Below are 24782 nucleotides of genomic sequence, written 5' to 3' on the forward strand. Positions count from 1 at the left end.
AGATTTCTGCAAATGAATTCTCTAAATTTTTGCTCCTCATATTTTCTTGTTCCTTTCTAATGTAATCTGAATTACTGTTCGTATCCACTGTTAATTCCTTCATATTTGCTCTTAATTCCTTCAGTATTTTCACTACCTCCTTTTTGAACTTTGTATTGTTAGACTGCAGAGGTCTGTTTCATTGTTTGCTCCTTCAGGGGAATTCTCCTGTTCTTTTAACTGGGAATGGTTCCTGAGCTTCTTCCTTTTGCTTATCTTTTTCCTGTTCTGTGAGTTTAAGGAAAACAACTACTGTAGTCTTGGAGGGCTATTTATATATGAGAGTGCCCCTGTGTATTTTGTGAGTGCTTACTTTTTTTTTTTTTTTTTTTTGACATAAAGACTGATTTTGGTTTGGATGCTTGCTGTCTCTTTCCTCAGTGTGTGCAGGCTGTTATCCCCATGCTGTTTTATGGCCTGCAGTTGCTGCCAGGGAGATGGAGGCAAGGGAAAGGCTAGTAACCAGTGCCTGACTGCTGGCCCTTGACAGTAGGAAGGATCTGCAGGGAGGTTGTGCAGGCTGCTCTTGGTTGCAGGGCCCTGGAAGTGGCAGTGACCCTCAGGCAGGGATAGGTGGTGCCCAGAGCATTTGGCAGTGGCAACAGCATTCTGTGTGCATTCTTAGGGCAGTGAGCCCAACAACGGGTGGTACTCGGTTGCAGTGCCCTTCTCTGTTCTGATCCCTGAGGTGACTTGGGCCACAGGTGGTGCCTGTTCATGGACCCCCTCATTGTGGTGGGTCACACCCACCTCTGGAATCTGAGATGGTTGCAGTGGTTTGCCAACGCAAGAGGCATCCTACTGCCCTTAGCCCTCAAAATATGCACCCAGTGGCTCATTGCCCATGTAAGAAGCACCCCACCACTGAGAGCCCATGCATAAACTGAGAAAGATATTTCTACGACATTCCACCCTTCTCCTCTCACCCTCACCAACAATGGTGCCTTGCTTCTCCTATGGGTCCAGGCCTCCTCCTGTGCTCCCTTGGCTGTGGTGCTCTAATCCCCAGCCTGTGGCACACCATTCCCTAGCCCCTCAGGATGTTTCCACACAGCCAACCCTAGTCCTCTGCCAGGAACTGACCTCCAGAGCCTAAGTCTCAGCACCTAGCCCCCACCCAAGTATCTGAGGCTGTGGTGTCCCTGGTGGTGGTATTGACATTTTGCGTGTGTGTCTCTCTGCCTTGCCCTCCTCAGTCCAGCTGCAGTGTTTTTCTCCCAGGCTTTCACGTCCTTCCATTTTGGCTTATCTCCCCATCAGTTAGGTGGCTTTCCAGGGTACAGGTTCCTTTCCTCTTTCATAGCTCCCTCTCAGGAGTGCTGGTCTAATCCCAATTCCTTTTTTTTTTTTTTTTCCCTCTCTCTTCTCTCTCTCTCTTTTTTTCTCCTTTTGTTTTACCTAGTTATGTGGAGGGTTTCTTGCCCTTTTTGGAGGTTTAAGGTCTTCTGCCAGCATTCAATAAGTGTTCTGTGCAAATCATTCTACATGTAGATGGGTTTTTTTTGTTGTGTCTGTGGGAGAAGGTGAACACCACATCTTACTCCTCCACCATCTTGATCCTACCTCCTTGAGCTATTTTTTTAAGACTTTTTTATTGCTTAGTTTTGCAGTGTTTTCCCTACGGCTATTAAATAAAAGGTTTCAAAACATAGTAATATTCTATTTTCTATTTATTAAAAAATGGCATTTGAATGTGATAACTTTATGCCAAATTGGTTTATCTTTTATCAAAGGCTGACATCCTATTTTTATAATTATATTTCCAGTGGTCTGACCTTGCTTTTTCCATTCACCAAATGGGTTCTGACCTATAATCTTTGTTATTGAAGAAAAAAATAAGTAAATGTCTTAATAATTTTTCATTAGCATTCAGGCAAGTCTAAGATGGATGGTAGAGAGCTTGGATATAGACACTTTCTTGGTAGTGATAAAATAAAAAGAATTGTGCTTCAGAAAGAACCATTCAAAATATGTTTCCTTTCACTTTCACATTTGATCTGTGTTCTTTCACTCAGAATCCATTGGAAGATTAGCAATCCCTATATGACTTTTATGTATTTAATATAAACTGTTCACTTATTTTAGTTTTTAATTCATTTTGTACGTGAAAGGAAAACAGTCTTTTCATTAAGGAACAAGTATCAACAGGAATCTAATTTGTTCTGACCTTTATATCCTTTCCTCTTAGAACCAGCAAACTTCCAAAGATACAAGGTTAAACAAATCTCTGTAACTGGTGAAAATGGTATATTTAGATTAGTCAGGATCAATACTGTGTTTTACATAAGAAATTTACTTCACAATAACGACATGGAGTTGAGAAGAATCTTCTCCATCTGTTGTGAGGTTGCTCATGATAAAAGCTAACAAATGGAGTGGCCAGGCATAAATAGCTATACGTGGATGTGTGTTTTTCCTTCTTTTCTATTCCCTTTCTTGCCAAGAATGTAAAAGTGGCAAAAACCTTCCAAAATCTAGTGCCCCAAAATGCAGTGAAGTATGATAGCAGCTGCTCAGAAAATCTCTGAGAGGGAGGGAAAAAAATGCCTAGGAATGATGCCAGATTGTCAGCATAAGAATTTGAGGAAGTCACTTAATTGAAAGCTCTGTGCTGCTGTGAGGATTTTTCAGGTTGTAGTTACGTAAGTTAAAACATGTGAGGACGTTTAGAAGGCATGTGAACCATTGTCATTGTTAAGATCTTGAAAGAAGTTGCTGGCCTGAGTACATGAAACCCTCTCATTAGAAAAATGGCCACCCAGTTGATCCAGAGCTACAGCCTTTTTCTCTGAGGAAAAAAGATACAGCAATACCCAAAGCATGGCAACTGATAGAACATTGTACTCATGGTCAGAAATTAAGCTGCACCAAAGAAAGCTAATCTCTAGATAGAAACAAGTCCCCTTTTGTTACTGTAAGACCTTTCAACAACTCACTCTGCTTCCTTCCTACTTTGTGGTGCATTAGCAGAGACAAGGAACTGTGCCTCTGAAGTAACCTAAGAAATAAATAGGTCAGTTATTCTAGAATAAATTCAGTGTAATTTACAGCAGGTTTCCTGGTACTACTTTAGCCAGAAGCAACTAGTACACTATCACATACCATGTCAAACCTCTTAGCAATAGTTTTATAATGTCAATGAAAATAATCAATAAAAAAATCTGTAATAGGAATAGAAAAGAGTTTTATTTGAGCCACTCTGAGGACTATAGCCTGGAAGACAGCCTTTCAGATAACTCTGAGGATCCACTCCAGAGAAGCATGGTTTTTAGCACAGATTTTTTTGTTTTGTTTTGTTTTTTGTTTTGTTTGTTTGTTTTGTCTTTTTCTAGGGCCGCATTTGCAGCATATGGAGGTTCCCAGGCTAGGGGTCTAATTGGAGCTGCTTCCAGCCTATGCCAGAGCCACAGCAATGCCAGATCCCAGCCACATCTGCAACCTACACCACAGCTCATGGCAACATGGGATCCTTAACCCACTGAGCAAGGTCAGGGATCAAACCCACAACTTCATGGTTCCTAGTTGGGTTTGTTAACCACTTTACATCTTAAGTGTTAATGTTCATTATACTCAAAGATCAAATTAGAGGTAGCATGACGGGAACTCCAACGCAGTTTTATATCTTGTAAGAAGAAAGAATGTCAAACAAGTCAGGCATACATTCCTTCAGGGTTTCAAAAACAGATCCAGCACATACACAGCAAGTCAGGATGGCCTTGGCAGCTGGGAAGGTAGTCTCATCATTGAAGGGGTACCAGCATTGGGGTACCAGCATTGGTGTCCCAGGAAGGGAGACATTTAATCTTTATTTTTAACATAGACATTCTTTGTTTTTGATGGATATGGCCTTTTCTAAAATAATTGAAGCAGATGTACAATGTATGTTTGATAGGCCACAAGCAGTTTTAGTTGGCATAAAACTCAAGTTAACTCACGTATAAGCCAGAATGACTCTCCCATACCTCAATAGGTGAACATTTCTTCTATCAACAATAGGATTAAAATGAAAATGATATTAGATTTATGAATTTACATCTTAAGTGTTAATGTTCATTATACTCAAAGATCAAATTAGAGGTAGCATGTCGGTCAACTTAGGAAGACAAGGCTCACAAAAACACTTCATTTCAGCATTTGCACAGCAGGTAAAGAACCCCGATCCCAGAGTTCCTGTGGTGGCTCAGCAGAAACGAATCTGACTAGCATTTGTGAGGTTGCAGGTTCAATCCCTGGCTTCACTCAGTGGGTTAAAAAATCCTGCATTGCCATGAGCTGTGGTATAGGTCGAAGATGCAACTCCTATCCCATATTGCTGTTGCTGTGGCTGTGTCGTAGGCCAGTGGCTACAGTTCATATTCAGCTCCTAGCCTAGGAACCTCCTTATGCTGCAAAGGTGGCCCTTAAAAAAAAAAAAAAAAAAAAAAAAAAAAAAAGAACCCCGACCCCCCTACACCATGATTTTGCCTCCTTTTTCTGCCTCCCAACATGCATTCAACATCCTATGTCCTAGATGGGTTAGTCATCTCAGATTATCTCTAAGACAGTGCGTCGTGAATCCCAGAAAGAAAATGCCTTGGCTTTTTTGTTGTATAATTTTAAGAAGACTTTTCTTATGTTGGCATTCTTGACTAGTTCTGTGAGCTAAGCGTGTTAGAAATGACTTTAGGTATTTACTTGCAGTCGTTGCTAAGACAACTTGAATCTAAACTTGAATTATGAAATAAACCTCAGTTTCTCCTCTTTTGACTTTAACTACAAAGTACATATATTTACAATGGATCCAAATAATTGTTGTTCCTTTATAACCTTAGTAAAATACTTGCGTCTTCATAAATATTAAAGGAACAAGCCCAAAGATGAACTAAATCAGCCTGATATTTAAACCTCCAACTCTATCATTATATCATATCAACCTATATTTCCAAGAATTCTCTCCCATTTTTCTCCCCATCTCCAACTCAGATTAATTTATTCAGTACACTTTTTAAAATAACAAATGGACTTTTTTTTGAAGCAGTTGGAGGTGTACAGAAAAAAATGAGCAAAAAGTAGAATTCCCATTACTCTCTTACCACTCCCCTCAGTTTTCCTGATGACTATCATTTTGCATCAATGTGGTACAATTATTTCCATTGCTGAGACAACATTGAGATGTTATCATTAACTATAGTTTGTAGTTTACACTGGGGCTCACTTTTGTACATGATATTTATTGATCTTAACAAATGTATAATTATGTGTGTCCACCATTACCGTTTTATAGAAGGAGTCCAGGTACTATGTCACTTTTCTAGTTCTGCATATGCCATAAAACTAAATAAGGAAAAAAACCACTGTGTTTGCTGAGATCAGGAAGAGCCAGTCCATTGTCAAGTCACCTCCAATGGACACAGCACTGTATGTTGTTTCTGTTCGGGTGAGTGGTCATTGATATGAAAGGAATGCTTTTTCTCTAGCTTTTTCTGTGCTAGAGATGAAAGGTATCTTGTGTACATAAGGGAGCAGATATAAATGAGAATTAAGGGTAACACACAGATGAAATGTTTTACCCAATCTGTTCTTTACTTTGTGAATATGTCCATCACCTTCCAACATGTCTACACTTTGAATCTCATGTGCATAAGGGGGGTGATGGTAGGGATTTTAACCATGCCAGAGGTTTGGTGATATCTAGGAAAGCACTTAACTAAACTTTCTCTTTAGTAATTTTATTCCTCTTTAATAATGTTCCTACTCTTAAAATTTTGTGGCGTTCCTGTTGTGGCTTAGCAGTAGCAAACCCAACTAGTATCCGTGAGGATGCATGTTCAATCCCTGGCCCAACTCAAGGAGTTAAGTACCTGGTGATGCTGTGAGCTATAGTGTAGTCGCAGACATGGCTCAGATCTGGTGTTGCTGTGGCTCTGGTGTAGGCCAGCAGCTGCAGTTCCAATTTGACTCCTGGCCTTGAACTTCCATATGCCTCAGGTGCAGCCCTAAAAAAAAAATTATGTACTTGATCTTTTGCATCTGGAGTAGATAATTATATTTTAATTATTATAAAGCCCATTATTTTAATTCTTTCTAAACATTTTCAGTTGTTGTCATTATTCTCAAGATTCATAGCTTTTTCTGTAAAAATAAAAAGATTCATATGTCTGTTCTTGTAATTCCCTTGTGACACAATGGGTTTAGGACCTGGCATTGACATTGAAGCAGCCTGGGTCACTGCTGTGGTGTGGGTTCAGTCCCTGGAGAGCTTTATTCTTTTCTTTGTATATAAAAATATTTTTTCTCTTAGTATATTGAACATATATGCATAGAAATATAAAAATGTACATGTAAATTTTAAGGAAGAAATAGAATTAAGAAATAGAATTTTACTAAGAGGTTAAGAAATAGAATTTCTAATAGGTTTCTAATAGGTTTTCTAAGAGGTTAAGAAATAGAATTTTACTAATACCTTAGAAATGCACGGAATACACCTCTCTGATTTTATTCTCCTTCCCTTCCCCAACGTTAATGATAATCCTAGTTTATGTTATTTCTTCTCTAGCTTTGCATGATAGTTTTACTCTCTATATATTTATCCTTAAGCAATATCATGTTCAATTTTACCTGCTTTTACAAGTGATGTAAACATATTCAGGCTGTCTTTTTCAGAGATTCGCTCCTTTTGCTTAGTGTTATCATGTTGAGGTTCATTTGATTTCACAGCCATGTATTTTCCAAGACATAAGTATATAGAGTATATTCATTCAACTGTGGATGAAGAATCAGATTCTTTCCCCTTTGTAGCTATCAGGAAGAGCATTCCTAATGAGCAAGATTTCATTCATTCTTTTGACAAATATACCAGATATATCCATACTACCGTGCATAAACATTTGGGTTAAATTCCCATTTTTTTGCTATTGAGAATAATGCTCTTATGGGCCTCTTTGGCTATGTCCCTTTACACAAGTCCAAGAGTTTTCAGTTTTGATTCTTGTTTGTTTCATACCCAGCGATGGAATTGTGGCCCATTTTACGTGCTCAGTCTTTATGTGCTTCATACTAAACTATTTGGCAAAGTGGATGAAAAATTTTATATTTCCACAGGGATTACAAGTTTCTATTGCTTCATCTTTGAATACACTTAAAGTTGTCCAAAATTTTAATTTTTGACAATTTGTTTTGTGTGAAGTGTAGCTGTTTGTCATAATATCTCTTAACATCTGCCTAACCTTTGTAGTATCTGTGTCCCCTTTTCATAATTAAATTGTTTGCTCTTTTTCCCTTTTTTTAAATTATCAATCTGGCTAGATTTTTATGTATTTTATTTGCCTTTTATAAAAAGCTACCTTTATCCTTTATCTTCTGTGTTTTGTTGTGTTAAGTTTGTGTTTTACTTTATTAACTTTGTCCTTCTACTTTATTTGGTTTATTTTTCTCTGTCTCTAATTTCTTGAATTACATAATGATTTTATTAGTTTTGAGCCTTTATTCTTTAATAATGTAAACACTTAAGGACACATTTCCTCTAAGTATTGTTTAGCTCTTTCTTACAATTTAAAATTCATTATCATTCAGTCTTAAAATACTTTTTATGTGATGATATGACTTATTTTTCACTTACAGGTAATTTAGAAGTATATTTTAAAATATTTTAATCTTTGGGGTTTTCTAGTTGTCATTTAATTATTGATATCTAAGTGGATTACATGCAGCCAGAGAATTGTTTACTGTTTTACTGTTTCTTCGATATACTTGGAAACTTGCTTTATGGCCTGAGGGGGGAAAAAATCAAATTTTATTATTGTGTTGAGAGAGTTTGAAGAGGTTTATTCTCTAATTGGTCCATTAAATTAAACTTGTTCATTCTATCACTTAAAAATACTGTTTTTAATTACTACTTTTGATTGCTCCAGCTCTCACTTTCATAGCATTGACCAAAGTGGCCTTAATATTCCCCTCAAAGTGGCTAAACTTTAGCCAGGATTCTTCCTGATTCCAGGCTCCTTACTCCCCTGTGCCTGGAGCATTTATTTTAGAAAACTTGTAATTATAGTTTTTTTTTTTTCCTCTGTCCCTTTGAGATGTAATTTTTTTAAGCTTCTTGCCAGTTTTACAACCCAAGATTGTCTTTCTCAGAGATGTGAAAACCAGCCCCTTGAAATGTAGTCATTAAGGAAGACAATCAACCTATTTCCTAATCTCTGTAGGAAGGTGGGAATTGTAAAATTACCTCCTATCATTAAGATATTTGTTTTGTAGTCTTAATGTTTTAGTCATAGAAGTCTTAAAATGCAAGCATGTATTTTGATATTTATTTTTAAAAATCTAATCTAACAGTCTTTTCATTTTATACAGACTTTGTGATTACTGATATACTTTGAGTTCTTTCTACTTTGCTTCACGTTATTTTTTTGTTGTTTCATCCATTGTCAAAGTTGATAGAAGAAATTTTTTTTCTTGTTCTTAGGATAGAGTTATTTTTCATTCAACATTTTACAAAAGATATAGCCTTGTGGGGCAGATTCACCCATTATAGTTCCAGCTTGAAAAAATATTTTCTTTCCCTAAAATTACAGGGTTTTTTTGGTTTGGGGCAGTTTTTTGTTTGTTTGTTTGTTTTTGTTTTTTTGTCTTTTGTTAGCGCCACACCTGTGGCATATGGAGGTTCTCAGGCTAGGGGTCAAGTCGGAGCTGTAGTCACCGCCCTATGCCACAGCCACAAAAATGCCAGATCTGAGCCCTATCTGCGACCTACACCACAGCTCATGGCAACATCGTGTCCTAACCCAACGAGCAAAGCTAGGGATTGAACCTGTGTCCTCATGGATGCTAGTTGGGTTCGTTAACTGCTGAGCCATGACGGGAATTCCCAGTTATAGTTTTTTAACTGAATAAAATCTGAATCCCACCTAGAATTTTTCTACAGACTTGAGGTAAATGCCTGGTTTTATTTTTCCAAATTTATAGATTTTAAACATATTGAATTTTCCTTTGAGCACTTTATCTGTATTTTAGAGGATATCACTGCATGGCACGTAATCATTTTTTAAATATATTTGTATTTTCTCTTTGACAAGAAAGTAATTTAACATAGAGTTTTACAGATTATACAGGGATGTGTTTTGATATTTGTTCATTGTTAACAGAAATTCAACTGACTTAGTTTAAAGATCAAATTGGCTTTATGACATGATTCATGAGTTGGAAAGAATTCCATCTAGCAAAGAGAGAGGAACTCCAATAAGCTATAGAAAAGGAAAGGAGTTGAAAGGCAGAAAGGGAATGGAAAAAGGACATTATTAGCAAAAAAAAAAAAAAAAAAAAAAAAATGCATTGTTTCAGTCAAGGTCACCCATCTAAGAGAAAGAGAAGTAGTTTACCAGGTAGATTATCTCACTAGTGCTGGCCAGGCAATCCCAGGTTGGCTGTTTAAACGTTACTTTACTGGGAGAGGCGAAAGCTGAAGTTAAGTCAGATATTTAGTCTTGGTTTGGTCATGTAGTGGTTAGCAAAAGTGACTCCACTTTGGGCCTATTATTTCCTTTTAACAATAGGAATAGACCCTCAGCTTCACTGAGAGATTTGATCAGAATATAAGGCATTGGCACCACTCTCAGCTACTGTTCCCTGGTTCTCAAAACTTTTGTTCATCTTTATATATGTTATTCACAGATCATGATATTTTGCTTAATCTCTATGATAATGACAGACCATGACTTCAGGGTCACAATTTTTAGGATGGTCATTCTCTTTGTTCCTATTCTGATGTTCCAGTCTCAGGGAGATCATTTGCTTAGTGGCCCGGGACTGCAAACATGCATTAAAAGCCTTTAAGAGCCTATAACATACCAAGGAAGTTACAGTGATTATTATAAACAGAATAATTCCCAATGCCTAGATTCATTTTGAAGCTATGATCCCCAAGACCCAAACCAAGCAAAATCAAACAAGTCAAAGAAAGAACCTGTTGAAGAAGAGTCGCCTTTTAAAATCTTCTTGTCTTGCTTAGTGATCTTACATCACTGAGCTTTAACTTATGCAGTGGTGTTAACCCAGGTACAGCAGATGGTGTCGGCCACAGCGCATACACCTTCTTGTTCAGGTAAAGTTAATCAGGTCTGTCATATTATCAAGAACAACTTGGGCCAGGAACTCTAAGGATTTTTTTTTTTTTTTGTCATTAATTGCTCAACAGTGCATTCTGCAATACTTTAAGAGTTAAAGAAGCATTCCTGACTGTAGTCTCATTTACATTTACTCCAATTCAGGGAAGTAAGTCCTGTTGAAGGAACCAAGTTTTGAATCATGAATGCCTCCTGATAATTCCCATTTAAATCTATGACTCAGGGGAAAAAAAAAAAAAAAAAAAGGAGTTCCCATCATGGCACAGTGAAAGTGAATCCAACTAGGAACCACAAGGTTGCAGGTTCGATCCCTGGCCTCACTCAGTGGGTTAAGGTTCTGGCGTTGCCATGAGCTGTGGTGTAGGTTGCAGACACGGCTCAGATCCTGCATTGCTGTGGCTGTGGGATAGGCTGCCAGCTGTAGCTGTGATTTAACCACTAGCCTGGGGACCTCCATATGCCATGGGTACAGCCCTAAAAAAAAAAAAAAAAATTCTGTGGCTGAGGACAACCATGAAGTTCATAAAATATGAAGGGTCTTTAGACCATACAAGCACTTTTATTCTGATTACCTTTACCTTGTGTCCTTTTCTTTGTGTAGACCCTAAACACAAAGTTTGCCAAGTTCCAGGTTGTTTACCAGAGATAGAGAAATGGATCAGAGGGTCTCTGGAATAAAAGATAGATCAGGGTTTTTTTTATTTTTTATTTTTTTGTCTTTTTTGTTGTTGTTGTTGCTATTTCTTGGGCCGCTCCCGCGGCATATGGAGGTTCCCAGTCTAGGGGTTGAATCGGAGCTGTAGCCACCGGCCTACGCCAGAGCCACAGCAACACGGGATCCGAGCCGCGTCTGCAACCTACACCACAGCTCACGGCAACGCCGGATCGTTAACCCACTGAGCAAGGGCAGGGACCGAACCCGCAACCTCATGGTTCCTAGTCAGATTCGTTAACCACTGCGCCACGATGGGAACTCCCAGGGGTTTTTTTAAATGACAAATCCAGCAGTCTGAAAGATTGACTTCCCCCTTAGTAGTGGTCTGGGAGATACAAGTGATGGTGTTATCTTTTCTGGTCAATGTCAGAGAAAAGGAAAGAAAGAAAAGAAGTAAGGGTTTCACATTTAGTAGAAGTATGCAGTCTTAATCCAGTGTATCTTGGGAGGGGACAGAATGCCTCCATTTCAGCTATTTGTTTTCCTAGTCAATTTGATTTGGAGATGTCCAGCATTTTTACAGGACCAGATATCAGGTAGAGCTATCTGTAGTTGTAAGGTGTGTATCCAGGGTTCAAGTCCCTGAAGTTTGGGTGTCATCTGGCTAGTGAGGAGGACCTGTTATAGCCCCTTCCAAGAAGATTCAAGGGCAGTCTTTGTTCTTGGTGATTCCAAATCCAAAAAATGGGAGAAATCTGTAAAAGTTTAGAGAGTTGTAGCCAGATATTTACGGAAACTAGAGGAATTCAGGATCCAGTTCAGTTTATAGTTATGTAACAAAATCTCAAAGTCAGATTAACAGGATGAGAATTTAACATAGACAGAGGGGCAAACATAACTTCTCTCTGTATAATCACCCCCATTTTTACCAAAGATCATCACAATAAAACTAATTTGTTTGTATTAAACTTGGCCTTTTAGTAACTTAAGGGCAGCAGGAACAGTAATTGACCTTATCAACACTTTTTTTTTTTTTTTTTTTTTTTTTTTTTTGTCTTTTTATGGCACCACTAGCGGCATATGGAGGTTCCCAGGTTAGGGGTGGAAATCTGAGCTATAGCCACTGTCCTACACAACAGGCACAGCAATGCCAGATCCAAATGGCATTGCTGTGGCTGTGGCATTGCATATTCTTAACATTTATATTTAGATTACCCACAGGTCACAGCAATGTTGGATCCTTAACCCTCTGAGTGAGGCCAGGGATCAAACCTGAGTCCTCATGGATACTAGTCAGATTCGTTTCCACTGAGGCACAGCGGGAATCTTTATCAACACTTTTTAAGACTGTTTTGCTAGAACCTTGTAAGCACGGTTATCAAGTCAGTTTTTCTAAGGAGAACATATTCTTATTGAACCTAGGTAAAAAATTAAATGTATTGTCATGAAAATAATACTCTAGAGTTTCCAAATTTGGGAGGGATCAGGTAGAGAGAAAAAGTATTTTATCTTTGTTTACTAAGGTAAATTTTACCAAATTACTGCATGTCATAGATAGCTTAAGATAAAGGGGTATCTTAATTGTAGAAAAACAAATTACTAAAGAACCAACAATGTTTCAGAAAAAAAGTTGTAAAAAATTATAATCATCTTCCTCATTTTATTCAGTCCCCTGTAATCAATATTTTTTTTAATTCAGTTTTTCCATTAGTCCTGGAAATTCTAACTTAGTTCAGTTCTATTATCTTAAAGTTATCAGAAACCTGTACTTGTACATGTCGAAAAGTCCTTGCCTTGAATCTCCTTGAAGATGAAGTACTTTTGCAAGAATGCTTTTATAAAAGCAGCAGAGTAAAACCGTAACTGTCTGTAAAGGACAAAAGACTTTTCAAAATGCCCATTGTTCCAGATTTCATGAGAGTTAATTTTAATGAAATTGATCAGGAAATTTAGTTATTTGTGTGACACACATTTTTAAATGATAACTGAAATTATGCTGCCAACGTTATACCAGTGTCTATCAGACTTTAGGAATTTTATGTAATTTCTAGGACACATATAACATAAAACTATACCAAGACACAATAAAAAAGACTTTTTCTGATTTCTTATATGACAGTACTTCCCATATTATTTAACATATTAAATAAGCCAAATTAGTTTACCATCTCCCTTTTTATAAGGAAAAAAAAAGTCTTTTGAGATGTTCCAGGGGCCCTCTGAAAAATCTCAAAGTCAATATAAGGTCAAAAAGACTTTATTTAGAATTTGATTTTTGGAAAGTTTGTCAAAAAACATTAAAAGGTTTTAAAACACTTGGTCAAATAGGATCATGCGTCACTGTAAAACAATACTTAGTTATCCATTTAGCCATAGAGACAAAGACTTTAAAAGCAAATTGTTGTTCAAAAAAAAACACCTTAGGAGTTCCCGTCGTGGCACAGTGGTTAACGAATCCGACTGGGAACCATGAGGTTGCGGGTTCGGTCCCTGGCCTTGCTCAGTGGGTTAACGATCCGGTGTTGCCGTGAGCTGTGGTGTAGGTCGCAGACGCGGCTTGGATCCTGCGTTGCTGTGGCTGTGGTGTAGGCCGGTGGCTACAGCTCCGATTCAACCCCTAGCCTGGGAACCTCCATATGCCGTGGGAGCGGCCCAAGAAATAGCAACAACAACAACAAAAAAGACAAAAGACAAAAAAAAAACAAAAAACACCTTAGCTCTTTTAATAAAGAAGACTGCGTTTTCTCTTAAATAACCAAAGAGCTGATGATAAAGATAATAGTTTCTTTGGTCCCTGTCTCACTGTAACAAAGCGTTGAAATGGACATTTTACAAACTTATTAGAGTGAAAGTACATTTTCAGAGAGGGAATGAGAGAACTCAAGTGCGTGCAGATTAAAAAAGAGGGCGTGGTTCCCTCCGCGGCAGTCTCTATACAATGCGACCTGGGTGAAGACCTAGTTTGATCTTCTGATTGGTCTCTGGCAGGATGCCTTATTTGCAAGGGGAACAGGTTATATGGTGGTGGGGTGAGGCGCAGAGAGCATTCCTGCTCTAGCAGGAAGTGAGCAGCCCAGGTGGTCAAGGTTGGGGAAGGAGCATGGCCATGAGACATGGCTTTTGAGCTTAATTTCCTTGAAGGGGAGTTGAAGGAGAAAGAAACAGGAAACTATTCTGACAAGAAACAAAATCCTTGCTTCCTAGGCAGTTTACTTGAAAGATAAAGAAAAACCTTTTTACAGTCTCTTATCAAGAGCAGACCAATAGTTGAAGACAATTTCAGCAGAAAATCGAATACTAATTTTGTACCATCTTATTTTTGATGTTAAAATTCATTTAAATTAATTAAATTTATTCTAATCATAGCCAGATTAGCCAGCTTTCATGTGATCACACATTAAAATTTTTCTTCCAAAAATTCATTTTCCACAAACCTCTACAACTTTTTTTTTTTTTTGTATTTTTAGGGCCACACCCATGCCATATGAAGGTTTCCAGGCTAGGGGTCTAATCGGAGCTGTAGCATCCTGCCTACACCACAGCCACAGCAACACCAGAACTGATACCATATCTCACGGCAACACTGGATCCTTAACCCACTGAGCAAGGCCAGGGATCGAACCTTCCAACCTCATGGTTCCTAGTCAGATTTGTTTCCACCGAGCCATGATGGGAACTCCGCCTCTACCACTTTTAAAAAGGGTGGGCTGTCTCTTACATTAGCACTTTGTGGATTGGCAGACTTATAAATACTTTTTATAATTTCTGGAAATGCATCCTTTCTCCTAACAAATTTTTCAGGGTGCCACAAAATATTTACTAATTGATCCAAACATCTTTCATTTTTCTCTGTAAAAGGAAACCAAAAGTAGATAAACCTGTGTTCAATAATTAATATCTCATTTGGAAATGCTCTATATATTTAATGTCTATCTATCATTCAGTCTCTTTTGCATAACTTTAAAGTTTTGGGTTAACAAAAAAAAATTTTGAGGAAACTATTTGAAAAGTTCACCTAAAACTTGTTTATCCTCTTATATCTATTCAGTTGTTTGTAACATTTATATTTAGATTACCCACAAACACTTCATGAGACATTAAAGTGGCACCCGTGCATGTCTGAATTATTTCTAATGTTGGTAACTCTAAAGACGTTGATAGGTTCCGAGGAGGATGGTGCCAGACCATCCCCCCAACCCTCCTAGTGGCTGTTCACCTTGGAGACCTGCTGTGGACTTGGCTATGGCCCAGTGCACAATTTACACCCTTGGAATGTGGATGCTCAAGTTGGGCAGCTAGAAACAATGGCCTGCAGAAAACAATTGCCTGCATTGATTAACCACCTACAAACATTAACTGCCCATGGGACTCGACCCCCTCCCCTTCCCCTGACCTTCCCTTCCTCTTTCACTATTCCCGCCACAGATTCCTGCCACAGATCCTTTATAAGCCCAATTTCCTCATAGTCAGCACTGTGCCGTCTTGAGCTCAAGCCCGTCCACTTTGGATGCCGTAGTTATATCTCTCTTGATTTCCCAACTGGTCCCTGCGAGTTCTTAGCAAACCTAATGGACCTATTTAATTGAATCAAAACTAGCTTTTGTTTACTAATACTTATCTCAGATCATGTGTTCCTAAAAAGTTTTAGGGTATGTTTTTATTATATATTAAAGAATTTTATGAATATTTAATTCATACAAGCATTTACTTTTGGCGCCAGTTAAATACTTCACAGTTTAACTTTGGCAGTACCATGTAGAGGTAGAAAATATCACACGTGTGTAGTACGTATATCGAGACATGTAAACATTTGGATAGATGCATGCAGGATCTCATAGCTTCAGGACACTTAAAATTTCTCCTTTGCCCAAGTTCCCAATGACCTCCCCCACCCACCCCCTTTTCTTTTACTAATAAGAATTACTTCCTTGAAGTTTGTACTTTAACATTTACAACTCCAAAGGCCCAGAGAAAGAATGCAAGTAACAACTCTTTTATAAGGACTGGTAAAAAAAGGAATAGGTGGTCTTGGAATTGCCTCTAGAGCTGCATTTCTAGCTTTGCAAAGATTTTTTAAGGACTATTGCTCTCAATTCCTCAGAGAATTGGCTTGCAACTTAAATGATTTCATGGGTTGATCCACCCATAAATTTTTACAAGGGCTTTAAAAGGTTTCTCTTTCCCCCTGGGTATGTAGTTTTATTTTAGTTTAAGATAGAAGACTTTAAAAATGTTTCTGTCAGACTTTGCAATTTGGCCAATTTCTGACCACGGAGCTACTTGGTAGTTTTTTAGCTGGGATAAACAGTAAATATTTCTGGCAGTATTGAACAACCCCTTGGACTCAAGAGACATTTCCAAAGAAGGTGCAAAAAATATTTTCTTTTCTTTTTTCTCCTAGGTCCTATAGACAGAGATCTGAGAGAGCCAACTCTGGTAAGAAGTCTAACTTTTAGCTGGCTGGCTTCTGCCAGTCTTCCTAGAATCCCATCTGCAGGCTCTGAGTGAGGTTAAGTAGGGGGGTGTATCTCCATTGTGCATAATTTGACAAGGTTCTTCATTAATTTTTTTGTTCACTTTAGCTCTTCAAGGGAATCATGTAGCAATTTACCAGAAAATCCCTAAGAGTTTCGTCACCTCTGAGAGGGGCCCAGAGGAGAGCTTTCCTTCGAGGGTAGATCTGAGAGCATTTAAGTTTGATGTTAAAAAGAATTTGCATGAGCCCTTTGAGGACAATAACTTTTCCTGTGTTCCAGCTGATAATAACTGAGACATTGATCTCTGGGCCAGCATTTTAATGATGAACCCCTAGGAGAGTGCAATGTGGGGAGCCCAGGTGTTATATTAGATGTCTGGCCTTAGAGCTTCTGTAGTGTAAAGCTAATGGTTTGGTGCACTTTTGTTTATAATGTTTTATTTTAAATTTTCATCAGCCTTATGCAACAAATTTTTTGGCCATGTCCTTAACATGTAGAAACTCCTAGACCAGGCATTGAACACACAACACAGCATCAATCTGAGCCGCTGCAGTGACAACACTGGATCCTTAACCCACTGGGCCCCAAGGCAACTCCATGCAACAGAAAATTTTAATTGAACTATTTGGAAATCTTTCTGAAAGTTTCTACATATCATTTAAAATGGACATCCCATTCCATTTGTTTGATATGAAAACCCATACTTTCAAGTGCACTTCTCATGTAAATGATCTTGTCTGTTTGGAATGTTCTCCATAATGGCCATTGTTTCTAAGTTGTCTTTAGTAAGACTTTACCATTTTTGTAGATATTTGTAGGTTTCAGGACTGCAGTTCTTAGACATAAAATAAGCAGGTGTGTCAGAAGATAACAAGCTTAACATTTTGGATTTCAAGAATCCCATTTTAATATTTTTTATTATTACAATTATTTTTAGCTAAGCTTTTGGGTCTCAGAGCCAAACTAGTAAATACCTAAAAGGAAAGTGCCACAGAGTTGAGAATTGTGTGATGTTTTTATAGTTTACCTTGCTTAAAAATTTTCTTGAGGTGGGGAAGTGACCTCGCATCAATATAACCGGTTTCATGACCAAGTTATTCTAACTCAGGAGTCTTTGAGTTAGGTAGTAATTGTTCTAATAACCATAAAATGTGGCTTTTTTTTTCCTTCCAGGATTTCCATTAACCATAACCTTTATCTACACAAATCAAGACAAACCAGGAGTTCCCATCATGGCTCAGCAGTTAACAAACCCAACTAGTATAAATGAGGACGTGGGTTTGACCCCTGGCCTTGCTCAGTGGGTTAAGGATCTGGCGTTGTGGTGAGCTGTGGTGTAGAGAGTCATAAGACATGACTCAGATCCCAAGTTGCTATGGCTGTGGTGTAGGCTGGCAGCTACAGCTCTGATTTGACCCCTAGCCTGGGACCCTCCATATGTCGTGGGTACAGCCCTAAAAAGACCAAAAAAAAAAAAGAAAAGAAAAGAAAAGACAAACCAAAATGGGCACTTTAACATACCAGCAGTAACCAAAAGAGTTGTTACTGCAGATTGTGGACAAGAGAAGTCTGTGCACACCACCAGCATTTTCCACCATGGACTAAACTAGCAGATTGCAGTAAATGGGGACTGTGGAATAGAACTGAAGATTGGAACTGAGGAAGTTCCAGTCTGATTAAATCAAAGCCAAGGGAGTCACCTTCTGGATAAAACTATCTGCCATCTCAAATTGACCCACTAAGCCCTGAACCAACTGAAGGACAATTATATCAGGAGCTCAACACAACAAAGTAGAGCTTGGAATCCAGAGAAACTTACTCATGGCTCTTAAAAATAGGAAGAAAGGCAGTGAACTCAAAAAGCTACCATACTTGTGTTTCTCACTGTCCCTGGGTGCCTTCAAAGGTTCACTTTGGATCCCTTCACTGCTGCCAAATCTGTTAACAACAGATTTTCAATGGATTAAATTTAAAGATCAAATTGACTTTTTTAGATGATTCTTGAATGGGGCAGCATCTCATCTAGCAAATAGAAAGGACTTTTTCACCAAGCTGTAGGAAAAGAAAGGTTTTTAAAGGCAGAAAGGGGGTGTAAAAAGGAAATTATTAGCAAAGAATGTGTTATTTCAAGCAAGCTCACCTAAGGGGAATGGAAGGAGTCTAATGGGTAGATTACCTCACTAGTGCTGACCAGATAATTCCAAGTTGACTGGTTAAAGGTTACATTCCTGGGATGGCCTGAAACTGCAATTAGGTTAGGTATTGAGTCTTGGTTTGTTCATATGGGACTTAGCACTAGTGACTCCATTTGCAGCCTGTTATTTCTTTTTAACACCATGTTTTGTTTTATTTTTAGCTTTATTTTCTTATGGTCAGCTTCTGCCAAGTTTTCATTTTCCTCTTATAAATCTACTGTGCCAATACTTCTGACAGTTTAATGTGTATCCAAATCACCTGGACCTCTTTTTTTAATGCCGACTATGTTTGGTAAGTCTAGATACATTTCTAGCAAGTTCCCAGATAATACTGATAGTTCTGGTCCACAAACCACACTTTGAGTAGCAAGGTCCCATTCTACTATTTTGGTAGATTTTGTAGTAAATCCTGAATTTATTTTCACCTATTCCTGACTAAGTGGTCCCAGTGTATAGTCAATATAATGATGTGTAATAGTTTGGTATTTCTTAAAAAGATTCAGTCTTATTTAAACCTCATAGCAGCATCACCAGTAGATTTGGAAAGTTTGTTTCCTCAGTGAGAAAAATGAGAACCAAGTGTCCAGTAACATATTCCAGACACTTCTCAACCTTGGCTTTTCAGCCACACATCTCTACTAGCTGTTTCCAAAGGGATTGGGGAAGTGTGCAGGACTAGGTGACAACTTCAGTGCAGGTAATTTACTCTAGGACACTTTTTCTCTAAATCTTTGTTGTCCTCTTTCTCATGAGTGTGTTCTGCTTGACTTTGGTCCTTTTTTCTTTCAGACTGAGGTAGAAATTGGCTTGACCTCCCTTAAAACCATCTTGTGATAGTTTTTCTGAGTGCTGATTTAACATTTGGGTGTCACTTTTCAGCTGACTGGTTGGCAACTGAGAAACTCTTTTTTTGTTTTTAATTATACCTTTCTCTAGTGAGTTCCCAATGCATATTACTATAATACAATTTTGGGGAAATCTTCTGTTAAGTCTGTTTCACTTTGTTTAAACCTATTTCTTTTTTAAACTTACCTGGCCATAAAACTCTTAGCTTTGATGGCAAAGGCATCCTTTTTCATTTTGCCAATGTTTCCGAATTTTATATACATACATAAATATATACTCACCAACCACCCACTTTTTAAATTCTCCCTAAGTAACAACCATTATATGAAATACTTTAAACACATTATCTCATTTTATACTTAGAATCACCCTATGAGGTATCATAAGCTCTATTTGATAGGAGAGAATTAAGCTTAGTAACTTACATAAAATATTTAGCTAATTCAGGACAGAGCACAAATTCAGGTTAAGATGCCTGGGTCTAAAGCAGTTTATATATCTCTTAGGGATACCTTACTGTTTTTCAAGTACCCAGCATTTGGCTCTTTCTTTAGAACAAGGACCATTCAGCTAATTCTGACATTGTCTGCTTAAAATTTTAAAAATGTGGCAGAGAAGGTTAGAGTTTGTGAGAGTTTGTGAGAGAATATTAGCAATCAAGCATACTTTACCCATAAAATGAATGCACAGAAGGGGGTGTTTGTCACCTATTAAATGTGGCGCAGTACCAGGGAAACATCATTCTCAGAAGAGTTTTTAAAGCATTTTGCAGGTGTTTCTCTGTTTGCCATGGTTCTTTCTCCAGGGAACCTTTGCAAAACTGGTGAATAGGAGGTGACATGGCAGGGGATTTCTGACTGGCCACTTTATGTGAAAAGATGAAGAGTTCTGCTCTTAGCCAGTAAAGTCAAATCTAATTTTCAAAACTAAATGAGAATAATAATGACAATAAAAGACCCAGGACACTACTTTATTATATCCCATTGTGTTTATAGTTCTTGGCAAACAACAGAAAAAAAAAAAAATCCTGCAATCAAATTAGAACAATCTGCACAACAAAAGTATTAACAAGAGACAGTGGAGGCAGGAAATTGTTGATGATTTTCATTATCTGTAATGCTACTGAGAGCTTTATTTTGTCTTCACCATGAAACTTTGGAGAAATTGTGACTCCTCTTGGCAGCATCACCTTTTTTTATACTGAAGCATATTGCTATTTAAATAAGCATCAAGCCCTAGAGGTTATTTTGGAAAGTTTTTCTTTCTCAGGTACCTGGGGTTTTCTGTTCTGAAAAGAAGCCCATTGGAAGAAACCTAGGAGGCTTCTTGGTGCTGTTTACTACTTAGATGAACATTTTTGTCATGTTTAAAATGACAGGATTCCAAGGGGAATGAAGGGAACGAAGCGTGTTGGTATCAAATAGGAGTTCTCCCACTCAGATGAACAACTGTGGGCAAAGAACACGGTCTCAGTTTCCTCCCTGTGATGAGCGATCATAAACCTATCTCCTTGGGTTGTGGCAAGGGTTAGAAGGCATCTGTGTGACATCTCCAGCCACACTGGGTGTTTCATGATTAGTAGCTAGCATCATGTAACAGGTCTTGTGAAAATATGCTGAGGAAGGAGCATGCTCTGCTCCCCTGGATCAAGCTAATGGTTCTCATATTAGCCGTGCCTTGGAGATGAACTTGAATGGTTCTTTCCAGTTAGTATTTATGTTTTTCCAAAGATCAAAGGTATGTACATGAGGAGAAAATTAAATATAAGACAAATGAGCAGTTATCAAGTTTGCCTAAAGAACTGGATTTTTCCCTGTTGAGCTGGAATTGGGGAAGAGTTAGTTCCTCCATGTTTTGGTGAGAATATTATCTTCACAGACAGATTTTTACATTCATAGGCAGATGTTCAGATTGCTTTTTGTATCATTTGTTGGATTATAAATCTTTGCCACTCATGCAAAAACAAATTTGCACAAAAGCAGGGTTTTTTCATGGTATCTTACTGACTGAAGTTGACACTATCAAAGCATTGGTTTGGGTATAATGAAATGGTCCTTAGCTCCTTTTTGACTATTTTTCTGCTATCTCCAATTTAGTATACTGAGATTAATATGGCAGGATTTGAAAAGGATGGCTCTAGATAAGATAGGTAGGCTAATTTCCAATTTTTTTCAACATCTTGCCTTTTCTTTCTATCCTTCCAACTTTTGAACTTCACATAGCTCCTTTTTTAGAATACAATTCTTTAAAAGATTTATTCTCAGAGTTCCCATCGTGGCTCAGCAGTTAATGAACCTGAGTAGTATTCTCAGAGTTCCCATCGTGGCTCAGCAGTTAATGAACCTGAGTAGCATCCATGAGGACACAGATTTGATCCCTGGCCTCGCTTAGTGGGTTAAGGATCCTGCATTGCCGTGAGCTGGGGGGTAGGTCACAGGCATGGTTCGGATCTGGCGTTGCTATGGCATAGGCTGACAGGAGCAGCTCAGATTGGTCCCCTAGCCTGGAAACCTCCATTTGCCACTGGTGCAGCCATAAAAAGACAAAAGACAAAAATAAAAGTAAAAAATAAAAGATTTATTCTCATTTATTTGTAATTTGGGATATAGTCATTTTGGCTTAGAGTGATTCTTTCTTGAAAGGAGTTAATATCTGTCAGACCCTCATCTACTGCTTCAGGCTGGCCCCACATCTAGCTCATCCTCTTCATCATCTGAAAGCATGGAGCAAGCTGGATGATCACTTGAAACCAGAAGTTTCCACGCAGCAACTGAAATTATTCACACAGATCACAAATACCAGAGCTGAGGGTGGGTGTTCCTAGGCCAGATGCTTAGAATTATAAAGGAAGATTATAAATTATAAAGGGAATTACGAAGAATTATAAAGGGAAATTTAAAAACTAAATGAAGATCCTGGGAGGCTCTGAGGTAGGTTCTGCTTTTATTTATGGGCAAAAAAGTTTTTTCTCTTGTAAATCCAGATATGAAGTAACTGAGTGTTTGTGGTATTCATGTGTGTACTTGTATGTACGTGTGTGCATGTGTGTACCTGTGTGTAAAAGTGTCTGAAGCTAGGTGCGTGTGTATGTGTGTATATGTCTCAGCATGTGCATGTACCCATTTAACTAACCTGTTATCTGGAGAGTTTGTTTTTATCTCAGAAGTATCATAAGCAAACTATCTTTGATTCTAAGTAATTCCTTTCTCCTTCTGGTAACTTAGAGTAATTACAAGTCTTTCTGTGGTTGTTTAGTGTTAATGATGACGTCAGGAAGCCAGAGTCCTGTGCCAACTGCACTTCTGTCTAGCAGTCTCTTTTACCTCAATACTACCAAACTTTCTGTCTGGATTATGTCCTTGGGAGGCCACACAAGCAGGAATGTGTGTAGTCTGTGCCTCAGAGAGCTCTGTGTTAAAAATCTCTTCTGCTTCAGAGTTCCCATTGTGGCTCAGTGGCAATGAACCTGACTGGTATCCATGAGGTTGCGGGTTCAATCCCTGGCCTTGCGCAGTGGGTTAAGGATCCACCATTGCCATGAGCTGTGCTGTAGATCACAGATGCGGCTCGGATGTGGCGTTGCTGTGGCTGTGGCATAGCCTGGCAGCTGCAGCTCCAGTTCTTCCCCTAGCCCGGGAATTTCCATATGCTGTGGGTACAGTCCTAAAAAGACCAAAAAAAAGAAAAAATTCTCTGTTGCTTCATGTCTAAATCATCTTAGACAGATTACTTAGCCTCATTAAAATTCATTTTCCTCATTTGCAAAATAGAAGACATGTAACTCAAAAGCTTGTTGTGACCTCTACATGAAAGAAAACGTACAGACTGGCAGTGTGTGGCATATATTGGGTTAATTAATAAATGTTAATTATTGATTGTTTTCTATAGTTATTAGTAGTAGTACTTGATTATTACACTGCTATCACTGCTAGTGTAACTAAAGTTACATGTAGTCCATATAGTTTCTTTGTTTCTTGGAGCTTTTATGGCTAGTAATCTCCAAATACGTTGCATCCAAATCAGGATGTCAGGAAGGGTTTATTTTAATGTGGGACATTTTAAATCAAAACTGAAATTGTATTAACCTCTAAGAATGACCCTCACTCATGCCAAGCTTCTGTTAGGAAGGAAAAACTCTGTTTGTAATATGAATAATTAGTCTTCATTTATCTGCGCTTCAGCTATGGCTTTATGACTGTCGATTTTATTAATATGAAACTTATCTATACATCTAATATTGAAAACTTGACTAGAAAAAACGCACACATTTCAGATGAGTTTGTGTATTTGAAAAAAAGATTTTTAAGTCAATTTGAAAAAATACTGACCCTCTTTTAAGTATCTGCTAACTATTTGTCAGGTAGTCTTCTAGATAATTTATATTTTGTGAAAATTTTTTTAAAAACCCATATTTATTAATATCATCCTGAATACATACATGACGTTTCTGGAGCAGAACATATTACTATTTATTTACAGCAAACAACAACCATGTGGTTCACCTTTCTCTATTTCTTACACTTGAGGTGATGTGATGAGAACCAGATAGATTAAAACTCTGTACATAAAGAGTGTATTTCAGAGTTTGTCATGGCTCAGTGGTAATGAACCGACTAGTATCCATGAGGTAGCAGGTTCAATCCCTGGTCTCGCTCAGTGGGTTAGGGATCTAGTATTGCAGTGAGCAGTGGTGTAGGTCACAGACGTGGCTCGGATCCTGCATTGCTGTGGCTATGTAGGCCAGCAGCTACAGCTCCGATTGGACGCCTAGCCTGGGAGCCTCCATATGCACTGTGTGCAGCCATAAAAGGACAAAAAAAAAAAAAAAAAGAGGGTATTTTAAACAAGAAATCCTGAAAAAATGAAAATGATTTCTTATGTATGTTATCCCCCTCCCCTGCTGATAGAGTCTCCCTGGAAACATAATGAGAAGGATCCTTGAGTTCTTACTCTAAACATTTAGAATATAAACAAATCTCTCCAGAGAAAAGATAAGACTAGGGTCTCCAGCTTTACAGCACAAGGATGTCTCCAGTCTCTCTCTGGAGTCCTCTCGCTATGTAAGTCAGTCACACATTGACCTCCAAAGGTTGCTTTTAGCCAGGGCCAACTTCAAGTAAAGTTTGCTCAAAAAGCCCTAATTGTGCTATTACATTTAGAATGGATGAGATACATTTTTGTTTGGTTGGGTTTTGTTTTCATTTTCTACAGTTTCATACCATTCATTGCCAACTCAAATATTGAAAGTTATTTTTCTCTCCACAGACCTTGCTCACTCCCCATTCCAATAGCGTTTTCTTCTATTTGTATGATTTTGATGTATGCTTCGAATAGGTTTGCAGCCAGTATGATAGCATATACTGCTCATGGATATTACAAAGACCAAAGAAGGGTTCCTTGGTGGCTCAGTGGGTTAAGGATCTGGTGTTGTCACTGCTCTGGCACAGATTTGATCCTGGGCTCTGGAGCT

General features: G+C 38.2%; 1 long non-coding RNA gene across 1 annotated transcript in view; it reads left to right on the forward strand.

The window, feature by feature from the left end:
• The window catches only part of LOC110259475 (uncharacterized), a 531787-nt gene that overhangs the window by 501197 nt on the left and 5808 nt on the right, over positions 1-24782 (forward strand). Inside the window, exon 8 of the long non-coding RNA XR_014838781.1 lies at positions 16196-17602. This is a non-coding gene — a long non-coding RNA (uncharacterized LOC110259475). The remainder of the gene's footprint in view (positions 1-16195; positions 17603-24782) is intronic.

The sequence above is a fragment of the Sus scrofa genome, chromosome 2 (assembly GCF_054392235.1).
Source record: "Sus scrofa isolate SSC_HxYL_T2T_F1_AM1 chromosome 2, Sscrofa_HxYL_maternal_Yorkshire_Landrace_v2.0, whole genome shotgun sequence".
In the NCBI taxonomy this organism is placed as follows: Eukaryota; Metazoa; Chordata; class Mammalia; order Artiodactyla; family Suidae; genus Sus; species Sus scrofa.